This window comes from Triturus cristatus, chromosome 3_2, assembly GCF_964204655.1.
Source record: "Triturus cristatus chromosome 3_2, aTriCri1.1, whole genome shotgun sequence".
Lineage (NCBI taxonomy): Eukaryota > Metazoa > Chordata > Amphibia > Caudata > Salamandridae > Triturus > Triturus cristatus.
Window position 1 is genome coordinate 830,007,227 of NC_140584.1, and position 10,482 is coordinate 830,017,708.

Sequence of the window (10,482 nt, forward strand, 5' to 3'; positions counted from 1 at the left end):
GTATTCCCAGACGTGGGACCCGTGCTCACTACGCCACTGGAGTCAAGCTATCCTGGCTGATGACGGCTGATAGCCAGAAACCGGTCCTAGGATGCTTGATTCCGGTCCAGGGAAGACATGGCTTGGCAGTTCGGGCTGGACTGTTCCCCTGAGGCACAGGGTCAAGACTGATTTGCATATGGCCATGTCTGAACTGGGGTGGTGTAGTGGGCAAAAGAACGATGGATTTAACCCAGATCTCTTGACTGGGGGAGAATGTCTGCATTGTCAGCATTCCGTCCATCATTTGTTTGTTGTAACGCTTTTCGCCCTAAGTGGGATGGGTATTCCCAGACGTGGGACCCGTGCTCACTACGCCACTGGAGTCAAGCTATCCTGGCTGATGACGGCTGATAGCCAGAAACCGGTCCTAGGATGCTTGATTCCGGTCCAGGGAAGACATGGCTTGGCAGTTCGGGCTGGACTGTTCCCATGAGGCACAGGGTCAAGACTGATTTGCATATGGCCATGTCTGAACTGGGGTGGCGTAGTGGGCAAAAGAACGATGGATTTAACCCAGATCTCTTGACTGGGGGAGAATGTCTGCATAGTCAGCATTCCGTCCATCATTTGTTTGTTGTAACGCTTTTCGCCCTAAGTGGGATGGGTATTCCCAGACGTGGGACCCGTGCTCACTACGCCACTGGAGTCAAGCTATCCTGGCTGATGACGGCTGATAGCCAGAAACCGGTCCTAGGATGCTTGATTCCGGTCCAGGGAAGACATGGCTTGGCAGTTCGGGCTGGACTGTTCCCATGAGGCACAGGGTCAAGACTGATTTGCATATGGCCATGTCTGAACTGGGGTGGCGTGGTGGGCAAAAGAACGATGGATTTAACCCAGATCTCTTGACTGGGGGAGAATGTCTGCATTGTCAGCATTCCGTCCATCATTTGTTTGTTGTAACGCTTATAAATACACATAGCATGAGGCTGCTAAATTGTTTGATGACGGTATTGATTATTACAGTAGTTGTGTGAATGAGGGTGACATGACACCTTGTGATGCAGGGATAGGGAAGATTCACGTGTTCCATGGAGAAAATGTTTGAGGATTCTCAAATCGTGTGAACCTGTGATGGCTTGTATATGGCAGTGGGGCCCAAACATCGCTTGTGGGCTGCTGGGACAAGGATGTCCAGATTGTCTAGAACATGAGTAGACGTTGGGGTGGGCCTCGCCTCTTTAATGACACGTTCAAGGTCATGTCCGCGCTATAAAAAATATGAAATAAATAAATTCAGGTTGTTTATAGTGACAATAATATTGGCTGCATGTGCAACTGCTAATTTAACATTGATTAGTACGAGTTGTAATGTTTGGATTGCTGGGGGATTATACTGAATGTGAATGAGGTTGTTGAAGTCAAAGTGACGTGTGGGTTTTACAGGGCATTTATGCGATGGTGCGAGATTATGAATATTTTCACATGAGAGATGACAAGTTTACTAGCCTTAAAACATTACCAGGTTCATCCTCTTCCTTTCTTCACTTCAGGTCCTTAGTCGAGGCAGTCCTCTCATATGCTGGTGTCATGGACTGATATTTCTTTTCACATAGTACGGTGCCTAGACTCAAGGAGGGCATATCGGTCTGGGTGTGATACAGCTAAGACGAGGAGCGTTGCCTCATTGCTTTAAGAGCAGAGCAAAGTAAAAAGAAAATGATAACAGGAAGTTATCATTTTATTTTTAGTCTGCCTTTAAGGTCCATGTTAGGGCGGAGCTGTGTGATGCCAGCAGAGGGAAGAGTGGTGGCTGCACCATAAGTGTGCATGACGGTTTGGCCGGTCGTCTCTGGCTGGTCAAACCATCATGCACACTGTGCATCGTCTCCACAGGCTGTATTGTACAACCTGGGTGGAGAACATGCCCAGCCTCCCAACCCCGCTATGAGCGCCAAACAACTGCGCTCAGACCAATCACAATGCTGCTGTAAGGCAGCATCGTAATTGGCTGGTAGAGACTGGTAGCCTGGGTGCTTCCGTTCCAGAGAAGAGGGCGGAGGAGAGGCGGCGGCTGTGTAGGCATTCACAGGAAAGTCTTTTTAATTTTTTTGTCAGCTATGTTTTTTGAGAAATTGCTCCTTTTTAAACATGGGGATTGGTGTTTACAAACTCCTGTCACTTTGGAGTCAGAAAGAAAAGTAGTGTGAATTAAGTGACAATCTTGCTGGGGCACAGGAAAAACTGAAGGTACATTAAATGCTGTAGGATGTTATCTTTTGTAAAACACAATAAAACGTAAATACCTGTAAATGAACTGTACACATTCAGCAGTTAGGAAAGCAACAATGAAACCCATTTTTTTGGTAATTTGAAGTGTGATGGAAACCAGGGGCGTAACACAGGCCCCCGCAGCCCCTGTGGTGTGGAGGGGTCCCAAGCTCCAGGGGGCCCCCTCGGCACTGCACTCTGGCAAGAGAGCTCCTGATTGAGCCTGGAGGGGGCCCCTCTTCGTACCGTGCAGGGAGGCCCCCTCAATTTTCGTTACGCCAGTGATGGAAACTCAGTAATCGAACTTGAGTTAAGAAGGTTAAGACATCTTGCTGTCCTTGCTGGATGTCGCAAAAGGTCTCGGAGTATTCCAAATCGGGTCTTTTAAAACATCCACTTGAAGGAGATCAGGAAGATGGCATAATTAAACAGTCTGGCATCACCTCAAGGGATTGCCCAAGCTAGTTCTGCTCTAGACAAGGCACATATTTGGTACTCACCCATGGCCCAATATTGAGTAAATTACCTAGATGGAAGGCCAGTAACTCCTTCAGCTTATTTGGATAGTCAGAAAAGTTGGGAGTGCCCGAGGACAGGACAGGAACGTTGGTAGTTCTGGCAGCAAGGGCTTGACGTATGGCCACGTTTTTGTTCCAAAGCTATTGAATTTCCTGTGTCTGTTGTAGGGCCATTTGAACCAAATCCCAGACTGATTGTACTACTGAATATCCACATGAAGAATATCAGCTCACAAAATTATCAACTTGCAAGAATATCGAGGCACAAAATATTCAAAGGTAAGTGCATAGAGGGAGGTATAGATTTACTGTTCCTAACTCCACATCTACATACCTTGAAGATATATTTAATGTGTAGTTAGGTGTAGAAAATCTAGAGTTACTTACCTGTTGATATTTTTTCGATATTCTAGCTTCGATATTTAGTATCCTAGATATTCTGACTTTGAATTCTAGTATACACACCCCTAGATCTCTTCCATTTTTGTCTCTTCTAGGCAGGAAGGTGGGCGGTGCAAGCTATAAATTTGACAACGCTTGTTTTGATCTTGGAGTCTGCTTCTGTATCTGAAGGGCTCTAGGAAAAAGAAGATTTGCAGTACAGGCCCTGGGAGCATGTCCCATCAAGTATCTGTCATGGATAGGAGTGAGGACAAGGGAATCCTCACCGGCGGGCTGGTTGCTGTGAGGCGAGCCTGTTGAGAGAGTGCAAAGGCCTGCTGGAGCAGCCTGCGCTTCCCAAGCCCCCAGGGCATTGTGCATCCTGTCTGCCCCAGATGGACTCAGAAGCCAACAACGGGAGGGACGCAGGGTGCGACACTGCCTTACCAATGATTTTTTTAAAAATAAACTTTATTCAGTTTTATTGGACAACAAAGAAAACACATGAGCATCAACACGACAGCATATAATACCCGTCCCATAAAAAGTTACAAATTATGCATACATTGATGAGTATCCTTATTGTAATACATTTTTACCTTTACAGCCACGGACCTCCAAATAATTTGACAGAACCCCACCCCCCAGTTCATCTTACCTGCAAAGCTTCAGTTATTGTAATGAAATACCTCTTTTGGTATGATCACCTCCAAGTTTTCCAATTGATTCTGCTGGTTTTTTACTCTAAGTGCACTGGGACCTGGTAACCAGACCTCAGTGCCAGTGCTCTGACCCTAAAGTGTATGTTGAATTAGCTGAAGCCTATTGGAAATGAATAACTTACGTGTACGTACCTAGTAAATTGTACCCTGGTACCCTGGGCTGGGCTTGCAGCACTGGTTGTGCCACCCTGGAGGTCCCCCACGTAAAACAAGTCCATCGGTCCGCCACTGCAGACTGGTAGAGCAGTGCTATACTGCTAGCCTGACTTTGCCATTGAAAGCAATGGAAACCCACCATTTCCTCTGTACATCTGTTTAAGTAACCCCTCTGGCAGGCCTTCCTAATCCTTATGGCACGGTCCTACATATGGCACAGGCAGGACATGTACTTTGCATGTTGTGACAGTAAAACACTTAAAACTATCGTTCTTACTGGTGGAAAGATTTGCTCACCCAATTGGCGAATACAGGGTTACACCCTGACCCCTCAGCTGTGCTAACTCCTGAACAGTGCAACCAAAGTAGGCACTCCAAGGTATCAAACAACTCATTACATTAGGCCTGACTTCTATCTCAAGTCAAAATTAATGTAACTTGTTGCAGTTTGCTGTTTTAGCAAAGCCGCCACTTTGTTGCCTCTAAATCTTCAGTGTCTACCTGGGCACACATGGAGCTTGATCCACGAGACAGCTTTCTGCCCTTCCGGAGAGACATGCCAACGACTCTCAGGAAGGAGAACAACGAGTAGTTGCAGGCCAGGGACGTGTTACCTTCTTCGTGCAGGAAGACACTAGGGTGTTAACCCAAAGAGGACGTATTCAAAGGGGAAGCCACCTTTGAAGGAAAGCTGTATCACACATTAGTGAGGGTGGCTGCCCCATTGTTTGGGACGACAGGCTGGCACAGGTAGCAGAGAGGGAAAACCAGTTGCCAAACTGGTTTCCCCAGTGGTGTGTAGCACTACGGCAGCCACATTCCTTGGTGGGCTAGTGAGGTCTGAGCCCTGAGAGAGGGGCCAGGCCATCTTGGGAGTGGGCAGAATGGTGCATCCTACTATAACCAGATACCACACTCCACAGGGAGTGGCCACCAGGTGGGAGGGACTGCACCCTAGCCTGTAAAGGGGCTGTCCCTGGCACCCAGACCTCAGATTTGGACCGGTTTGGAAAAAGGACCAAAGAAGACCTGCCATGCTGCATCAAGGGGTCAGTAAAGAGAAGCTGCACCATCGAAGACTTCTCCTGCTGGCTAGCGAAGAGAGGGGCTGTGCCTGCCGTGTCCTGCTCAAAGTAAATCTGTCTCCAGAGCGAAGTCAAGCCAAGAGAACTCCAAGGGTCAACTGGCCTCCTGTTTGTAGCACAGGGACAAAACAGCTGAAGAAGTCTGCTGAGGCAAGTTGGTAGCTACAAGCCGCTACCACCGACGCCGCACAGCACTAAGGACCAAGACCTAGTGCACAGAGTTGCACCTGAGTTCGCTGAGTCTGGGAGTGCTGTTTGAGAGTTGCTAGGGCCCTCAGAAGGAGAGTTATCGATCCAGGAAGGATTGGCTAGTGTCCGCAACAATGGGGGACAGGTAGTCCAGTGGTGACTGGACTTTGGCCAGACCAGAGGGGACTTCGTGGGACATTGACCCTGTAACCAGGACAACCTCGCCATCTTCGTGGAGTGAGTAATCCCTGCAGGGTGACAGCCGTCGACTGCATCGCATCCATAGAGCATCTTCAGCATTCTTCCTCCCTTGCATCAGTATCACTCCATAGGAATCCATTGCAACATGGACAAAGTGCCTGGAACTGCCTAAATACTGCTTCTTCTGGGAAGGTAACTGTTCTTGAGGACCATATGGGCTTCCAAAATAAAGTCGAGGGGCAACAGGGAGGGGCATATAATAATAATAACAATAAAAATCAATTACTTGCCGCTCCTGTTGCTGGCCGAATCAGTGCTCTTCTCTTCCTAGAAGTCCACGGGCCAACACAGGTTCCCAGACTCCCCACCCAAACCAGACTCTGCTCGCATGCCATTACTCAGCATGAGAGCAGCGCCTGGATTGGACTGGGCGGTATGGTTAGTTGCTCACTAAGGGACTGAGCACCTATGCCTTTTCTCCACCCGGCTGTACAATACAGCTGGGGTTGGAGAAATCTAAGTGCACAAGTAAGTTTGGCCTTCCTAAAAGGGATGGCCAAACTGACATGTGTACTCACAGTGCTGTTGTCTGTCCATAGAGGATGGCCCGGCCCCAGCCCACCCTTGGCTCAGCAGCATCAGCTATCAATGAAAAATAAAAGGATAATAAAATTGTTTTATTCCCGTCTTATTTTTCATCTGTAGTGGAGAGATGCTCCTCTGCCATTACAAAGGAGCCGCCACTGACTAGCTTACTGTCCAAGTCGGTCAGCCAGGTACCTCTAACCTACTGCATTGAAACTTAAGTAAGTTTTCTTTGAAAAAGTTTCTAAATGTCCAATTCATTGATTTGCCAAGACTTGTTCTCAGTTGAGTGAAATTGCTTTGATTTATTATTGCGTGTAAAATCTATATCTCCAGAACCCTCCGGTGGATCATTTTCATTCTAGAGTCTAAATTCTTAAATAAATATAGTCTATTTTTATCAATTCATGTTGGATTTCTTGAATGTTGTGTTGAAATCTTCTTTAATTGTTTTAATGCTTTTTTAATACTTTACACTTGTTCCTCTGTGTAAGCCTTTCTGCTCAGTGCTACAGCTACCTGGGTGAGCTGAGGGTTTGACAGACGAAACCTACTGGACCTAAAGACGTTGGTAAGTGTATTACATGCAAATTCGCGCCCTCACACCATATAACACAGTCCATTTCCTCACAGTTATACATGTCAGATTCAATGTGTTCTGTTATTTGGGGGCCTTGCAATCTTGTGAGCATTTCCGACCAGGCAGCGAGATCCTGTTTCTCATCCCTCCTCATATTCTTCATAGGTAGTTCATTAGCTACTGCCCATTCTGTTAAATCCTTCTTCCAAGCATCATATGCAGGGACTTAAGGGGGTACCCAATGAATGGCAAAGCAACATTTGGCCAACAAAGTACAGAGCGCCACAGTTCAAAACATCATGTAGCAGGGAACACTTTTAGCAGGCATTGTTTTATGTGCTTTACAGGTGTACCATTCCCTATGTGTGGGGGGAGTCATGGTTAACAATGTTTTCTTCTGATTATTTTTTGGGTCAAACCAATGTATAACATGTTGTAGATGGGCAGTGGCATAACAGAGTAAACAATCAGGCAATTGTAACCTGTCCTTCAGGGGCGTTTCAAAGTGTCTAATTTCACCTGGTTACATTTGTCCGTCCTGACCAAGGCACCAGGCAGTCTGTTTAACTCTCAAAACATTTTCCAGGGCAAGAGTAATGTGTATAGGCATCTGGGCAGGAACACCATCTTAGTCAGTACTGTCTGGCCCATAATGGGTAGTGGTAGTGTTTTCCAGAAGACCACCGAGCTCTCAAGGGCCACCCTAACCCTGCCCATTTTTCAGTCATACAGTGTACCAGGGTCTACTGACATTTTGAATACCCAGGTATTGGAAGTGGTCCAGCTCCCATCTAATACTCGCACTAAGCACCTGTGCGGTCTCAAACCTGTCAGCGCACCCAGCAGATAAAGCAGTGACTTATTAATCATTATTCTCCCTCGGTCCAGAAATGGCACCAAAGTGGGTTAACTCTAAAAGAAGAATCCGCATAGACTGCTGTGGAGCTCTTAAATATGCCAAAGCATCATCTGAGTAAAGAGAGATCGCATGGGTCATGGTGCCAATATGTGTTCCCAATTCCACCATACATGTGCGTACTCTGCACACCAGCTGCTTGATGGCGAACAGCATTGAGGACAGTGGGCATCCCTGTGTCGTCTGCCTCCGACGTGTTCACTCTTCCGATACCCACCTCATCATCTGTATTCTGGCAATGTACTGTTCATAAAACAAGTTTGTCCAAATGGAATTAAGGGTCAAAGTCCATGTGCTCCATCACTGCCCACAATTGCTGCAGGGAGACTGTGTCAAATGCTTGTTCTATGTCTAATGCTGCCAGTGTCAAGAGTTACAAGAGACTTATTCTCTGCGTCAAGCGTCTCTTCATGGTGTTCCTGCCAGGTATGAATCCTGATTGGTCAATGTGACTCACGGTACCTATGATCCTGAACATCTTATTGGCCAGAGCTTTACTGAGTACCTCTGCATCTGTGTTTAGCATGGACAAGAGACAATAGGTGGTCAGAAGCGTTGGGTCCGTGTCTCCATTGAGGATCAAAGTAATCAACGTCTGTCGCATAGACTGGGGAAAACCACCTGTTTCTTTAGCCCCTAGGAATGCCTGTATCAGTTTCTCCACCACACTCTCCGACACTACCTAGAACAGATCAGCCGGCAGGCCATCTGTGCAAGGTGTCTCCTGTTTTTTCATTCCAGCAAAGATCCTCTTTAAGCTCATCAGTCATACGTGGAGCTTCCAGTTCGTTCCATCGGTCCTGGGACAGTCGGAAGACGTAAATTGATGAGGAACCTCCACACGATCCCCATAGATGTATCGTGCAGGGGTGTATTAACGGATTGTAAGTGTGTTTTGCTTTTGTTGTTGATCCCTTCCATTGAAACAATATCCCATCCATCCCTGCTTCTGTTGTGATTGTAGCATATGTGTGGGGCCTTCCTCTTATTAAAAGCCAGGCCAGAAGGTGACCCAAATCGTTCCCCTCTCGGTAGAGTCGCTGTCTATATTGAGTAGGAGTAAATTTACCCAGTCTATCCCACGGCTAATCGCTGTTTAACCTTTAGAAAATTAGGTGCTGTGGCTGGGTGGAAAATAACCTCCTGATCAAGCCGTGCTACGTCAGCCTCAACATCACAAAGCGTGTATGTGTATATATATATTTTTTAAAGGATATTATTTTAATGTATCACTCTGTACATAAATTGAAACAACCCAATCGAGTCCACTGCCTTCTGAATATCAGCCACAGGAAAAGACAAATCTGGGGGCATATTATCAAGCATGGAGTTAAAATTATCGCCGCGATAGCGGCAGAAAACTGCAGCTAAAGCGGCGATAATGGGCTTGATAATATGCCCTTGAGAATTCCAAATAGAAGCCCATGTTGACACCAGTACATGGGATTCTATGGGAATTCTCAAGGGCATATTATCAAGCCCATTATCGCCGCTTTAGCTGCAGTTTTCTGCCGCTAAAGCGGCAATAATTTTAACGCCGTTTCTTGATAATATGCCCCCTGGTTTCTTATCAAGCAGAAAATATCTGTTGCAACGATAATAAACAAAAACTGCATAACGTTTCGGAGTTTATTTCCTCTCCTATGGGCCCTGCAAGCGTTGAAGCAACAGAGAAAGGCCGTTAGCAAACCTTATGCGGAGTGCTTGAAATGGGCTCGGCTTTAGACTGTTCAGCAGCGGTCATGGTGCATGCATCTTCTGCTTTGTTCGATATGGCCTCGGACTTTTCACCACCTTTTTTCGGAGATTTCTTTTTTTTGCCACCATCTTTCCAGAGGGATTCTACAGCAATATACCCTTGCAATCCCCAATCATATAACGTTGAGCCAGTTCCCTTTGCATTTGCAACTGCTTGTTGAGTATAATAAAGGGAGGCCGCTAGTCCTGTGAAAGTCAGCGGGTACACTATTTTTTTCACTTTAGAGCCTTTGGCAAGAAATAGCCCAGCAAAACCAGTAATACCAGCAAAACCAATTCCACCAAGACGCGGGTAAAATCCTGGCGGCGCATCCGTCAGCAGTTCATTGGCATCTCTGCTGAGGTCAACAGCTGTTTCTACTTTAGGCTTGGCCTTCAAGGTACATTCCTGGCACCAGCTGGTGTGGGGCACAAGAGACTGTCTAAACCATGAGATGCTCTCCTCCAACTGAGTCGGTTTATCTTCTACATACGTAGACTCACTGAGAGGACTAGAGTACACGGAGAGCTCATCCACTTTTTGGAATTTCTTTTTGGGTGTTTCTTTCTCATTTGAGGCATACACCTGGATGGACAACAGACCCATGCTAGCAGTAACAGCAGTTAGTCTCATTGCCTTCAGCATTTGTTGCAAACACCAAGAGTACGGCGGCTCGTGGGGGGGGGGGGGAGGAGGGGGTGTCGCGTGTTTTTTAAAAAAATAACGTAATAAAATTATTTTATTAAAATCAATCCTACCTGAGCAGGTCCGCGCTGCCTCGGGTCTGTCCTGGAATCTGGCGCCTACACTGGAAGAGCCCATCACTGTTGGCAAGACCCCTCTCAGCCAATCCTGGCACTGGAGCAGCTCCAGAATTGGCTTAGAGCAGGCTTACGCTCCGTCCGCCTGCCGATTTGGGGACCGAGGTTTGAGCCTTGGCTCAACCCTCGCTCTCCTAATGGGCATGCGCCAGCCTGTGGAAACACTAGTGCGCATGACTGGGCACGGCGCAACAATTCGCCCTCCGTCCCCACTCATGCACACTTGTGTGCTGCTGCCTGTTGCCCCAGACAATGCCTGTCAGTCAACATGACGCCAGACCGCCCACCCCCTTCAGACTCTGAAGGGAGTGGGCGGTCCGACATCATACTGACTGAC

General features: G+C 47.1%; 1 pseudogene; it reads right to left on the reverse strand.

Annotated features, from left to right (window-relative positions):
• Positions 1-9,267: 9,267 nt before the first annotated feature.
• On the reverse strand, positions 9,268-9,969 carry LOC146858243 (MICOS complex subunit MIC26 pseudogene; annotated as a pseudogene).
• Positions 9,970-10,482: the final 513 nt, after the last annotated feature.